The 14,759-nt window shown below is 43.3% G+C and overlaps 1 long non-coding RNA gene across 1 annotated transcript; it reads right to left on the reverse strand.

Moving 5' to 3' along the window:
• Nucleotides 1–260: 260 nt before the first annotated feature.
• LOC118176347 lies at nucleotides 261–8,782 on the reverse strand. The gene is made up of 3 exons (XR_004755357.1): nucleotides 8,118–8,782; nucleotides 1,474–1,682; nucleotides 261–1,341 (listed from the first exon to the last, which is right to left on the reverse strand). It is a non-coding gene; the product is annotated as an uncharacterized LOC118176347 (long non-coding RNA).
• Nucleotides 8,783–14,759: the final 5,977 nt, after the last annotated feature.

The following is a 14,759-nucleotide window of genomic DNA, read 5'->3' on the forward strand; positions in this document are numbered from 1 at the left end:
GCCCTCTGTCAGACCTCCTCTGTAATACCTTCAAATCATTTTCATTATGTTGTTCCCACTTCTCTCCCTTCTTTTCAACCTCAAGGGTCCATCTGAAGTACAGTTGGTCTGGCGTATGCTTCAGACGCGGCTACTGAAGCATTGAACAACCTCAAAAATTAAAATAAAATATTATTTTTAAAAAAAACTGAAGTTAAGCAGGTCAGACCTGGAACATTAGCTAAGAAAAGATTTTTTAGGATTTTTTTTAATGCTTTTTAATTGTAAAAATGTGTCGGTTCAAGCAGTCCTTCCAAGAAATACATGCAGCGTACGGTAGGAGATACCTTTTATTTGATTAACTTCATACAGGAAAGCTTTTGAAACTTATACGTTCTTCATCAGGCTAGTGGATGAAAGCTAAGCCAGACAACTGATACAGCACTTCAGAAGTTTATTAAATTAACCAATTAAACTGAGGCAGTATACAATATACAGAGGCCAAGGCAAACAATAGAAGGTGGAACACACTCCTGGGGCTGAGGCGATAGCGTTGTGTCAGCATTTCCATTATGAAGCTCCTTCAGAGTTATTGTGGGAGGTGTGCAATAAAAAATAAAATAAAATAAATAAAAAAGAGCTTAAACCACTGAATTCAGTCATTCTAAGGGATTCCCAAACATGCCCAGGCGGATGGAAGAGCAAGACGCAAACCAGTTTTTCACTAATTTTGTCACTTGAATTAGAAAGCAGGTCTGGCCTGGAGAAAGACATTGGCACGTCACACGGGAAACAAAGCACTGCTGGTGCTCCGGAGCTGCGCAGTGCCCAGCATAAGGGAGCCCTGTTCTCGGCTGCCTGAAAATACAACCCTAATGAACACGATTAATCAAGTACAGCACGTTTGCGTGGGCTGACACACAAAGCTTACTCAGTAACAGAAGGTCTTTGCAGTAAGACCGGCATCTTGTGTAGCATCTTACTGTCAATCGCAGAGTCCCCACGCAGCGATGTAATGCAAAGAGTGCAAGCCAAATCACAAACACAGACAAGCTCTGTTCGTATCAGAGACAAACTAGAGATGTTTACCCAACTTGAAGATCTGTCACCTCTTAGACAGTGTGCAAGAGCCAAAGTGAGTATGTTTCACATCAGGGAGAGCTGAGCATGGACTGAACTCCCCCAGAATTTTGGGTGCCCAGCATCAGGTTCACGTTATCAGCTTTGGAGGATGCTTCTTCCTAGTCCAAACCATGGGGATTCTTTGGGTAACAGATTCGCTGGCTTCACATTACATTTTGCAGCACATGAAGAACCTTTTCGTTGTGTGCAAACCTTTTCACGCAGCCCCAGAACAACTCACTGAAGGAGGAAAAAAAAAAAAGACCAATAATGGAAACACTGACACAACATTTACTGTAACAGCATGATCAGCAGCAACTATAATTCTCCTTCAAAAAGTTACACCCACGCTGCTTTCTTTGGCCTCTATACCTTGTATATTGCCTTGGTCTAACTGGTTAATTTAATAAGCTTCAGAAATATTTAGTTGCCTGGCTCAAAAAAAAAGTTGGATGCGATTTAGAACCGGGTAGCCTGGTTTGCAACCACGAGTTGTGCTTGGTATGGCATCTCCACGGTTCAGTGCAGCATCCCAGCTCCGCTCCGCTCCACGGGCGGTTCTGCCGTGCTCCATTTCCTCTCTGGAAACCAAACAAAGCCAGCTCAGCTCCCAGCAACACAGAGCAGCCACGCTGCTCTGGGGAGGCGAGCGGCTCGACAAACAAAGGTTAAATTGAATTAGCAGGACCCACTTCGGCGTTCCAGTTCTGCGACAAAGTTTAAGAGCGGCTGGGGAGCACTGGGAAAGCACAGGGGTGCTTTTAGAAGAGGCAGGACGCCGCGGTGGGTAGGGACCAGCCTGGGACTCAGGAGACCCACTCCTATTCCTGCCTTTGCCAGTGACCTGCCACATGTCCCTGAAGAAGTCACCTCACTCCATGTGTTTTTCTTTCCCCTCTTGCCCTTTTTCTGCTTTGATTCTAAAGTTTTCCAAGCGATTGCATCATCCTGTTTGTACAAAATATGTATTTGCATAATGTCTAGCACAACATAGACCCTGGATCACAGCTGGGAATTCTAGATGCAAGAGTTATAAAGAGAAGTATTAGAAAACTCAATGTTTTTAAATGCCCATTATGCGTATTTTGTAACCAACATCTCATCTTTAAAAATTTGACTGTGTTGTTTCGCCAGACAGCACAGAATAGGGGAAGGTCCCAAGTGGAAGATGTTGGCTGATGCTGTTCCTTGGGGACAGAACCTGAAGGGTATGTGGGAGACAGAAGAAGGAATGGACTATTTTGTAGGCTAATAGTGAAAATCTAGAACAGCTGATTTGCAAAATTGACAAAAATTTACAGAGTTGTCTATCTCTGACAACCTGGTTAAGACATTTTTCTATCCTGAACTTCAGCTTCATTAGATCTCTTCCTAGGATGCTGGTGCCTTCAGATCTGAATTCATTGATTCAGTTTCACATGGACACACAGCTCTGTCCTAATCTAATCAAAGACTGTGATCCAAAATAAAATAAAATAAAGTATTTTGGCTCATTCCCAAAGTTAAAATTATTTCTACCCACTGCACTACCCTCCACACTCACCTCCAAAATCACTGAAGATCAAACAAAGAGACAGAAGAGAAAAACTAAGACAAGCAGTGACCCATCCTCCACACCCCAGGTTTGCAGCTAACAACTGTCTAACCAGAAAGCTGCAAAGGAGACATCCAAGCCAGCAACAGCATCAACAGGGGCTGAGCTGGGGCCTCGAGTTCTGGCAGTAGCAGTGGCAGTGCCCCAAGAGCAATACTTAGGAGGAGTAAGGCCAGCAGCAACTGGGCTGTCCAATAGCCAGGATCCCCATCCTTCACCGGAGAGGGTCAAACAGCACCCAGAAGCCTGTCTTTGCAATCTAGAGGGAGGAAAACCAGCTATAACCTCAATCCACAAAGCACCGTCGATCTCCTAAAAACAGAGCATGGAAAACAGGACTGGCAGCACACCCAGTTCAACAACAAAAGAAATAACATCAGAGTAGATGCCGCTTTCCTACACCTGTTACCAAAGCCTGGATTTCTGATATTTGTCTTGTGAACTGAACATGCAAACTGGGTTCAAATGAGGCCATCTCACACAGCCTGGGAAACCATCATGAATATGCAGGTTATCATCATCAATCTTGTAATTCCTGCAGGTCTTGAAGGCTTCTCCTACAAAGCACCCACCCATACAGGGCCAAGAATCCTAGCAAAGTGCCAAAGCTAATCCAAAGAGTGAGATGGGCAAGTGCAAAGCAATTTTTCCAAGAGTTCATTAAGTAAGTGACAGACTTGGGCTTCACTAATTTTCACCTGCTGTGCTACACCCCCACCCTTGCTTCCTCAGTGCATCCTGTGGCAAAGCACAAATCCCACACTTCAGCCACGACCATCGGTACTGACCGGCTTACACAGAACTCAGTGGGAATCCTGCACCGATTTCTGCCAGACTGGAGAGTTAGGTTCTGGCCAACCAAAGGTGTCACATTCCCCGTGTCAGTGTCACAGCACAACTGCTGCATTAAGGGTACCAAGAGTGGGAACGGTAACACGTAACACTGTGCAACACGCAGGTACTCCAGCTGTTGGGAATAAACCCCCTTTGTGCAGACCATTCCTCCCCTACCTGCTCTGGCTGAAGCTACATGTTCTCTTCTTCAGCCCTCTTCAGGGGTTTTGGTGGTTTTTTTTTGTTTGTTTGTTTTTGCCTTTTAAAAATAAAATAAAAATAAAATAAAATTCAAGGATCTCTCCTTTTAAACAAAGGAGAAAAGAGGCTGGAGTGCATGAAACACGCTTTCCCTTTAACGATCTGCAGCACAGCCAGCTGGGACAAAGTTGGCTATGATGTCAGACTGCTGGTGCTTTAACTCCACAGGGCTGTTTCCCCCAAGTATTTCTCTAACTAAGCAGAACTCAGAAGTTTCCTCCTCCAGCAAACACCTGAGCAGAAATGACTCACCCACCGTGTTGGCAACTGGTGCAGATCCTTAGGCCCTAATGCCAAGCCTGCTTATGTTGTTGAAGTACCGAGAGGTGAATTTTTCTTCGGCAACTTCCAAAACAGTTTGTCCACCTATGTTTTGCATTAAAATTAGCTCTCCCCTTGCTCTCCTCAATGGGGATGAGTTGGGGTAAAACATAGTTGTAAGACCAGCCACAAAGTCATTTTTTCAAGCTCATGAAACATTCAAATGCATCTCTCTCCGATCAAATCACTTTTTTTTTTTTTTTTTCTGCCTGACTTTCTTTAAAAATAACATATATATGATCATGGTATGCACAAGCATGCATCTCTAATCACTTTTGAATGAGTTGGTTGCTTTCAGCTCAATTTGATAGAGAGAGACGGGAGTTTCGGAGCTGTCACATTGCTACAAGTTTTGTGAAAATAGGCAGCTGGATAGAAGAGAGCTGCAGAGGCTGGAAAGCTGCAGCATGAGTACACCCAGCGTTAGAAACCAGAAAATGCCATTGTAAAGGCACCGACACATGGAATAGCCTCAATGGAACGTTACAGTCGACCAAGAGGAGATGGAAAGCCACAGTACACTAAGTACTTCCTGAATATTTATTTTAAAGGACATCGTAACAAAAGTCACCAGTCAAAAAAAAAATGAATGGCCGTCAAGAGACAGCACTTAGAAGAGCAGGCAAGACAGCTAAACACTTCAAAGGAAGCCTATAAGGAAGAGTACTCTTCATTTTAACTAAATCCTGGACTGGACACTCCTCATGCACCCACGTAATCATTAATTTCATAAGACTCACTTCTAATATACCCCACGGTAAGCCCCAGATAATACAAATCCACTCTTTATTGCCTCAGTAGTGCCATTCAAAATCAATAGGATTACTCGTAGCGATAAAGTTAAGCACGTGTGAAAGTGTTTGCAAGACTGAGGCCTTAGGCCTGGTCTAGGCACAGCTTTTTTACTTGAAGAACTGGTTCACTTAAAGGTTTGTTTTGTTTTTGGTTTTATTTTTAAAGAAAACAACAGAATAATTAAAGCCATACAAGCACTTTAAAGTGGACACGTTTTTATTGCTGTAACGGGAACTTCCAACAGCACAGCCTTGCCCAGGTCAGCTGTGCCGCTCTAACCACACTCACGCTCTAGGCAGTTGTGTCAGCGCCGCCAAGAGCAGCCCCAAAGTTGTGCGCCTCAAGCAGCTCGACAAGGAGACGCCAGCCCACTACTTCTACTCAAGTCTCTCCATGTAATTCATCCATGGAAGGCACCTGATGGGATGAACAACGTGGGCAATCCCAGGTTATAAGAACATTTGGTCTGAAGTATATCAAAAAGTGGGATATTTTTTTTCCCCCATGATTCTTCCATGTGTGTACACACACGTGTCTGACCAGCAGAAGAGAAGGAAAAAAACAGAGCTCAGAATTTCACATGTTCAGAATTGAAGGTGAAAGAGCAAGGTTATCTTGTAAGAAGATGACCAGGAGTGTCCTTCTAAGCATTCAAAGCTTCAGGAGGATGCTGGGGGGCGGAACAGTAGACTCACATATTCAGATTGGTAAGAGGTTAAAAAAATTGTCACACTTTCAAAGAAAAAGAAAGAGACAAAAGGCATTAAGGGTAAACAGGAAATCTGGGAAATCTATTTCATTCAAAGTAGCAAACATCTGGAGTAAATTGTCAAGAACTTAAGACCATCAAAGTGAAGTATTAATGAGGTTAAGAGGCAGCTAGACTGGAGGAGGAGACTGACAAATACAGTGACAAAGGAGAGAGGTGGAGCCAAGATAAACCTGGAGGCAAGGGGCTCATTAGCCTAAGGGGTTTTGTTTTTCTCTCTGCCCAGTACTTCCTTATCTTCTCATTGCTCTAAGCTTAAAATAACTTCTACTGCTTTTTGGTTTATGGAAACAAAACAGTACTTTTTTTCTTAGTAATTCTGTACTGCCATTTGTGACATGGTATTCCATTGTTGAGCCTCCAAATTTCTAAGTTTAACTCAGAAAAGCACAAGAAAACTGAATGTACACTACTGTCTCCACCAAACAGAGCTTTCTGAAGCCTAGAGTCCTTGTAGTTCTTGATCCTCCCTTTCACCCTCCAAATTAAGATTTTTATTTTATTTTTTTTCAGAAAAGAAGAAAATCTGGTCCCTTTAATCAAAAGAATTTAGAAAATATCTCTATGGATTTAAAAGCTGTTTTTTAAAAGAATCGTTTGTTTTAAAGTAATTCAAAACAGGCTAAACACCACCTTTAAAGATGACAAAAACAGTAGGCAAAAGTGAATAAGGAGTCTAAGAAGGAAATACTTAGTATGACTTATCCCTTAATATCCAGATCCTTCTGTAGAAGGGATAATCAGAAAGCTATGTTGGCCTTCAGTCAAAAGAGGAGAACGGTCTTCCATCTCTGCCTGGACTGTTATTAACTATATTGGTTACATTCGCTGTCATTAACATCCTTTAAAATATGATCTTGGGATTTCATTTTCCACCTCCCATTATTGAGCAATGGAACATTCATAAAACAGTAGATGGAAACAAGTCAGAAGAAAAAGAAAAGAAAGCCTCCAAGTTCCCATCTCTGCCAGTTAAACTAAATTGAAGATTCAACATGAAATTGATTCAGGAGTGGCAGTATATATGCACACACATTAAAAAGTACACTGGGGGAAGATATAGAATAATAAAACATGCACTTGCCTGTCCTCAGCTGTAATAGCCACAGGCAAACTTCAGCCAAGGCTGACAGAGCAGGAGAGGTTTCAAAGACAGGAAGCTCCTGTGGGTTTCACAGGATAGACAGCTGGGTAAAGGATGAAGATGCTCTTAAAAACCCCGCTGCAGTAAAGCGTTTAGTAGACATGAGAGAATCCAAACCAGCCTTTGTTACTTGTCTAATAGCACAGGGGGCATTCACGCTGTTTGTCGTCAGCCAAGCCATAACTGAGGGGTCAAAGTTTTACTGGGAAGATTTGCTCTTGTTTTTGCAAAAGGCAGATGAAGCTTTGCTTCAACCTCCACACCTTCTCTGTTAGATGGCCCCAAATGCCTGTCCGCACCTTTCAGGCCCCAGAGGAGCCAAAATGGCTGCTGTGGGGCCACCCCGATGGCTGACCAGCATTCACTCACAGAGCCCCACGACACTGGGATTCTATTTTTAACCCAAAGCAAAATAAGCCCTCCTTAGTGCTTGCAAAGTGCAATGTGTTAGACCCAGAACAGTTTGGAACAACTGGAGACGTTCAGGTTACTCAGCCCTGTTGGTGAATTCAGCCACCAGCTCCTGTAGCAGAGCTCTCCTCAGGGAGCCAGATCACACCCGGATCCTAACCTAAGGTGTCTGAAGCATCCTCTGAGCCATCCCTCACTAGGCTGACTAAGTACAGAGTACCAAAAGCCTTATTTTTCATTTTGGCACTTGCATTACATGCTACAGAGACCCACAGCAGTTACACAGGCCGACACTTCTATTTTCTCCATTTAAAGACTGGGAGAAATCAGCGATAGAGGGGCTTCAAGGCACTCCAGTCCATTTTTCTCCACTGTTTCTACCTTGCTATTAAAACATAGCTAGAGGGAGCCATCTGGAAAAAACAGGATTACAAGTTTGCTCTGCTTGGGCCAGGTACAGGGACAGGCAACCCCTCAGGGGAGAGAGCACGCTGCCCAGCGCTCAGTCATCAGGGCCTCACTGGTACCGGCCCGATACACACAGGCACAAAACACACGTCTTTAACACTAAAAGCAGGCAGTTGTTTTTTCAGTGACTGAGGGGTGCTTTAATGAGCACACTGTGTTGAAGCGGCTGGAAAAAGGTGATAAGCTTTATATGTTATACAAAAAGCCAGGGGGTTACTTTATATAATCAGACACAGCTGACTAAACAGGGCACTGAAAGTCATTCACAGCTAAGGTAAAACAAAACAAAACAACAAAAACCCCACAACCTCCTCATCCCGCCTCTCCCAAGAACCGGTTCCCCAGGCACAAGCCCAGGGTTGATCCGAGGCCTTAAGTACCCTAATTAATATGCTGCTTGGAAGAAACCTCTGCCTTACCTTGGCATGCCAGGGCCTCGCCTCACCTCCATATCAGCCATGTGGGAGCAGAGAGAGCCAGGGCTGCATGCAGACCCACAACAGCTTCTTCTGTCCCTCATGGGCCATGGATGCAGCGAGGCCAAGAGGAGCCCATTAGCATTAATCCCCCATACTGTGGGGCTGGCGTAGCACTCGGAGCAGCCCCCACGCAGGTGTGGGAGAAGTACCAGGTGTTGGTGGTGCTCAGGAAAGGCCCTGAACAGCCTCAGCAAAGCCCCACTGGCATTTGCAGAGCAGGGCTGAGGGAAACCTTGGCTCCCCATGCCCAGCTGAGCCAAGAGAGTCTCTGGTGTCTGCCTCACTCTGGTTAGCATGTTTGCATGTACATAGTTAACCCAGAAATAAAACTAAACTTTTCTGCTTTTTCCAGGATAAACAGGGTGGCATGCAGCATTACCTGCATGCTGCTGTTTGTACAAGTGTGGGTGAACTTTAACACCGCTTTAAAAAGAAATGACTGATCATTTCCTTAAGGCTTTTGACAATTTTAGACAAAATATGGATACTTGTACCACTTCAGCACTTGATTCACACAAGTATTATTTTTCCGAGCATTAAATTCTGTCACAGCCTTTACACTCAGAGCCCAGTTTGGAAGGGCAGATCCTTGCTGAAACCAGCTAATTCCTGTTCTACAAATAACTTTCTGGATGCTATTTAAACCGCATCCTTTTCACATATGATAGCTTAAAGGCACCAGTTTACCAGTAAATTCATAGAGATTTATCTGTTTCTGGCCTGCTAGAGGAGCCCCCCTCTCCATCTCTCTCTGGTAATGAAATTTCTACTCATGGCAGCTGTGCTGGTGCTGGCATTTTCCAAGACTTAAAGGGAAAAGGTAGTAGAAGGAATCTGCCATTCTTCCCAATTTTGTGTAAAACAACTTGTTTTTGAGACATGTGAGCCTGTTACACAGCAAGCAACACCAGTTTTTAGTGATGTGTGGGCAGGTCCATGAAATACGCCAAAATCCATACAAAGCAAGTATCAAAAGGCTTCCAGCAACACTGTGCGAGTTAGCTAAAGGGGAACCAGCTTCCCCCCACCCCAGGTGTGGAGCAAGGTGTGGTTTGTGTGTTTTGCAGGTACATAAAAACCAGCTGCTGCTTGAGCTCTGTGAGTGCCAATCACACAAGCAACCACATTTGGTCTCCAGAGATGGCTTTTTTATTATTATTATTATTTTTTTGCAGTGTGTAACAACCCTAGCAAATACCTGACCAACTCCATCAAGAGATTTGTTGGGATTCAACTCGTACATACAGCTTTGCAGGGTCAGCATCTAGGAAGGCGATGTAGCTAACTGCTGCTGGTCATCAGGAGACCTGGCTGGTCCCTGGCTGGACCTTGGCTGTGTGAGCTCAGCCAAGATGGTTTGTATCTGACATTTGCCTCCAGCTCTCTGGCTATTTCGATCTCCCATCACTTGTGTGCATAGGGTCTCTTATCCCGTGAAGGGACAGTTACTGTCTTATAACATTATTACTGTCGTTACAACAACAAAAAAATCCTGCCTGGCCTACCATCTGAGCTCTGTTCTCCTGCTGAAGCAGCTGACCAAATGCTGAGCTTGCCAGTATATTTTGAAAAAAAAAAAAAAAAAAAAAAAAAGTTCCTCAAGTCAAAAGGCATACTAAGCAATCATTTAAACTGAAAAGGCCAGCAACAAATGGCAACAATTCCCCAGATAAGGACTCAAGGAGGTATGCCTATGCTTGACCTTGAATACCTGAGTTAGCATTCCTAGGCCCCTGCTTTATAATCAGCAGAGTCAGATAGATGCTTGCAGAGGCTGAATCAGAGCAGAAATGAATTTAAGTGCCCTGTAATGCCTATTCAAGGACCTCTTTCCCTTCACTGAAGAGAAGTCCTGCAGAGATAAGCCTCCTTGAATACACACTAGATTTAAGTGGCCAATGTTAAGTGAATACGCAGGAGCATCTCCCAAATTATGTAGTTCTAGCAAAAAAATCCAGGTTTGCATGTCAGAAACCTGAGCTACTTCAAATACTGTGCCCCATGTGCTTCATGGATCCAAGGTCCAGCTCCTTCAAAGTGAAACCCCATCTATGCCTTCCAAAGTCCTGAGTTTGGAAAAGAGTAATAGCATGTTGAGAGACAAGGGGCATCAGACACAGCAACTGTGCCCATGGCTTTGCAAAGCATCAGCATACCCAGAAGTTTCCTTAGCGAGCTGTGAACCCAGCCTCACAATCAGAGCTCTGGAAGTGGAGTCATTTCTGGTGCAAGCCATAAGCTTGCCTTTAGGAATCCAAGTGGATTTGATCTTGCATATAAATTAGCTTTACTCAACCTGGTTTTCCCCCATTTGCAGTGGGAAATTGAGTTTGATTGGGTTTAAGAATTATCACAGGTAACTTAAGAGAGGTATGGCTGGCTGTTGTTTGTATATAACACCTTACTGGTGACCACCTGGATTTAGACTGATTGGGAAATGAAGCAAGGCCCAGAGGTGAGAAACTTTTCCTGTACAGTGGCCCACAGGCAGGTTGAAGACCAGTGACCTAGAGTACAGCTAAAGAACATGTCCTACGTGAATTACCACTGCTAAAATCAGAATACATTTCAAGGTTGTCAATGGAGAAGGAAGAGGAGGAGGAGACTGTCCTGGGATCAGATTCCATTCAATATTAACAATTTGAAGGGCAAAATGGAGAGCATGTATGCAAAATTTGTCAATGATGGACAGAGCTAAGGCAACTTATGAGGAGTTTGGAGGACAGGGATGGAATTCAGAACAGCTTAAATTGAAGGGGAGAAGGAAAAACAACAAGAAGGAATTAAAGACTAGTGCAGATCATTACATGTTAGAAGAAAGGCACCAGTAAAATACGGATAGTAACTGGCTCAAGTTCCTCAGGGAAGGATCTGATGTTAAAAGTGGGGCACAGACCAAACATATGTCAGCAAATGGAAGCAGCTGAGTAAAAGGCAAGTGCCATTGGGGCTGTATTAACAAGGCTGTCATATATAAGATCGTAGCATCACAGATTTATTGAGGTTGGAAGGCACCTCTGGAGATGTTCCAGACCAGCCCTTCTGCTTAAAGCAGTGCCAGCAGAGCAGGTTTCCCAGGACCATGTCCAACACTGGAGACTCCACAATCTATCTGAGCAACCTGTTCCAGTGGCTGACCACCATCACAGTGAAAGAGTTGAAATTTCCAGCACTTCAATTTATGTCCCTTGCTTCTCGTTCTGTCACTGGGTATCACTGGGAAGAGGCTGGATTTGTCATCTTCTCTGCCACATATTGGGCATTTGTACACACTGAAGTTCCCCCGTCCTCTTCCCAAGGCTGAATAATAGCAGCTCTTTCAACCTCTCCTTGTATGTCAGATGTTCCAGTCCCTTAATCATCTTCATGGTCCTTTGTGGATTTGCTCTAGTATGTCCACATCTTCCTTGTACTGGGGAGGCCAGAACTGGACCCAGCTGTCCAAATGTGGATGAGGGGAAGACTCACCTTCCTTGACCTATTGGCAATGCTCTTCCTCACACAGCTCAGGATGCTCTTGGCCTTCTTTGCTGTAAGGACACACTACAGGTTTATATTCAACTTGTTAGCCACTAGGTCTTTCTCTGTACTCTGGTCTCTGTACTAGGTCTTATTCCTCCTCTGGGGAGGAGTTATTCCTCCCCAGGTGATGGCCTCCACATTTTGCTTTGACAAACTTTGAGATTCCTCTCTGCTCATTTCTCCACTGAAGTCCCTCTGAACAGCAGCACAACTACCTGGTCTGCTCCATCCAATTTTGTACAGTCTTCAAATTCACTGAGGTTGCACTCAGTCCCGTCATCTTGTTCATTAATGAAAATGTTAAAACTGTATTGGTATTGTATTTTTACACAGAAAACTTACACTTCAGACAATCTGCACCTTTTTAACATTAGTGAAAATTCAAGATGTGTCCTCAGATAACCCATGCTGGCACATTACCAAGGTAACAGAGACAGAGGGGAATCAAAGCTAAGGAAGTTTCTGGGTTAGGAAGAACAGGCTACAGGGGATCAGAAGCAAGCAGCTACTAAGAAAGAGAGGAATGGAATAAACACTTCCCCACATTGCTTAGAAAAATACATAACCTTCACTGCTGCTGCATCACAGGGCTCTTTTGTTTTGTTTTGTTGTTTTTGTTTTCCTTATTTTCTTACAGATAATTCCTACAATAATTACTCCATTCTGGCTGATGCTGGAATATTAGTCCAGCTTGACATATCATGTTTTAAGAAAAAATATGCACAAAGTTAAGGTAGTTATAAAGAGAAAAAGAATTAGAAGTGTAGAAGAGATCATTGAGAGGAAAAGTTGGAAAAGAACATTGAAAAATAGAAAACTAAGCAGTCTTCCAGTGTGCTAATGGTCATTACAAAGAGGGTAGGAAGTATGAAAATGATTGAATTTGCAGACAGAAAGATTTAGGTTAGATGGTTTGGGGAAAAATGCTCATATAGATAGATAGATGTGTTGTTTGTGGGGGTTTTTTGTTTGTTTGCTTGTTTTTTAGTATGCATATATATTTAATATGCATATATGTATATATATATATGGCCAGCACTTGAATAAGGCTTGCTTTGGACATGAGGCTACCTACTTGGAAAGTTAGAAAGATTAAACAAATATTTCTAACAACAACCATGCCTCCAAGCAGAACAACAAGCCAGAGGGAATGCATAAGAACCTTTCTTCCTCTGCCTTTTATGACAGTATATTTCAAGTGTTGTTGCACCCATTCACAAGGTTTCAGAAAGACTTAGTGTTAAACTTCTAAGTGTTAATAAAGCAGATTATCAATTCTTCACTGTTTCTTTTTTTTCTTCCCATCCAAATACTAATTGTTTGTGAAAGGGCTGACACTAAAGAGCAACTGCCGGAGTTCACACAAGTTCAATTCCCATCTGATCATTTTAATGATGCTTTGGTGAGAATCTTGGTTTTTGTGGAAATAACCTCAGCTCTTTGTTTCCTTTAGTTAGCTGAATCTTCATCCAAAACGTGTAAGCACAGCTCCACTTCCCAAAATGAAAATGGGGATTAAAATGAAATCAGGATTGATAAAGATTCTTAGAACAAGACCATAATGTTTTCATCATGTTAATCTGAACATTTGTCCTTTCCCCTTATAGAAGGAGAAGGTTACAGCTTCAAATACTCTTGTGTGATGGTCCAAGAGCCCAAGGTGCGGAAGTCCAAATGAACAACAAGCTTAGTGGTACAATCCAACCCAAAGGTCTCTTCAAGCAATCTGTTAACAGGCACATCTCTGCTGTACCGACTAAGTGCAGTTATCCTGGGGCAAGAGAAAGGAAAAAAAAAAAAAAAAAAAAAAAAAAAAAAAAGTGGAATGGATTTTGAACAACGTGTAATGAAGAGGAAGGAGAACCAGGGTCCTAAGGAACCTAGGCCTCTATGAAGCCCAAGAACTGCTTCAGAGTGTCACAAGAGCTCTGGGTGGTTCAGGGTACTATGGTGGTGCATTAATGTTTGGTATCTGCTGGAGGATCTCACAGTGTACAGCCCACACCTTGGTTTGGTCCCCATTAGGAGCTGGAGGACATTTGGACTGAATTTCAGAAAAACTTCTGCTTTAGGGAAGTCATCAATGGAAGGGAAGGAGACGGAATCATCATGGAAGTCTACAATGAGATGTACAAGGTCAAGCTGAGAAGTCAAGCTGCAGGTCAGGATCAGGTCCAGTGACAATTCTAGGGCCAGACACAGTTCAGTGACTGCTGGGAAGGCCCACAGTGATAAGGAAGGCCCACAGTGATAAGGAAGGCCCACAGTGATAAGGAAGGTCCAAGGAGAAGCACAGGCCCAACAGTGTAGTTCAAGTGCTGACCTGAGGGAGAGGAGGGGTGCAACCGGGAAAGGGGCAGAGTGCAGCAGACTTTTATCAGTTTAAGACGCTCCAGAGCTGCACTTGAAGAAGTCATGTAACTAGGTAATAACAGATGAAAAATGATCCATCAAAAAGTGTGTATGCTTTGATGGAAAAATACGTGACCTCATCTTTCAAGAGCACTGTCCTCAAAGTTTTTGTCTACCTACTTACACAAGGAAGAATAAATACTCTCCGGATAGAAGGCAAAAGGTAAGCCCTAATGCCATTTTATCTACTCTTCAATCTCATTCTGAAATCTTTAAACAGAACAAAAAACATAAGCACCATATGACATCTGATGCCTGAGTGACTTCAGCTCCTGTTAGTGTCAGTATTCACTCGATGGGGTATATCATTTTGTGGAGCTCGTACAATGCAGAACTAGACTTTGTACATGTTTGTGCCAAAGAAGAGCATTCTCCAGACTCACTGCTCAAGCAGCTTCCAAATGAAATCTGCAAAGGAAACATCAATTTCTCTCTCCTATAAGCAGCTCCTTTCTTTGCTGAGAAGTGTGGTCACTTGTTTGGGTCCACAAAAGAGTACAAAGCAGAAGCTTTCAAATACCTTTCTTTCTACTCTGCCACTGAAAATACCTCCATGACCTCCCATTGCCTAGCTAAAACTCATCCCATTAGTGGTGCTCCCACACTTATAAAATAAAAACACATTTTGGGGAGAAAAGTGTCATCACG

This window comes from Oxyura jamaicensis, chromosome 19 (assembly GCF_011077185.1).
Source record: "Oxyura jamaicensis isolate SHBP4307 breed ruddy duck chromosome 19, BPBGC_Ojam_1.0, whole genome shotgun sequence".
Taxonomy (NCBI): Eukaryota; Metazoa; Chordata; class Aves; order Anseriformes; family Anatidae; genus Oxyura; species Oxyura jamaicensis.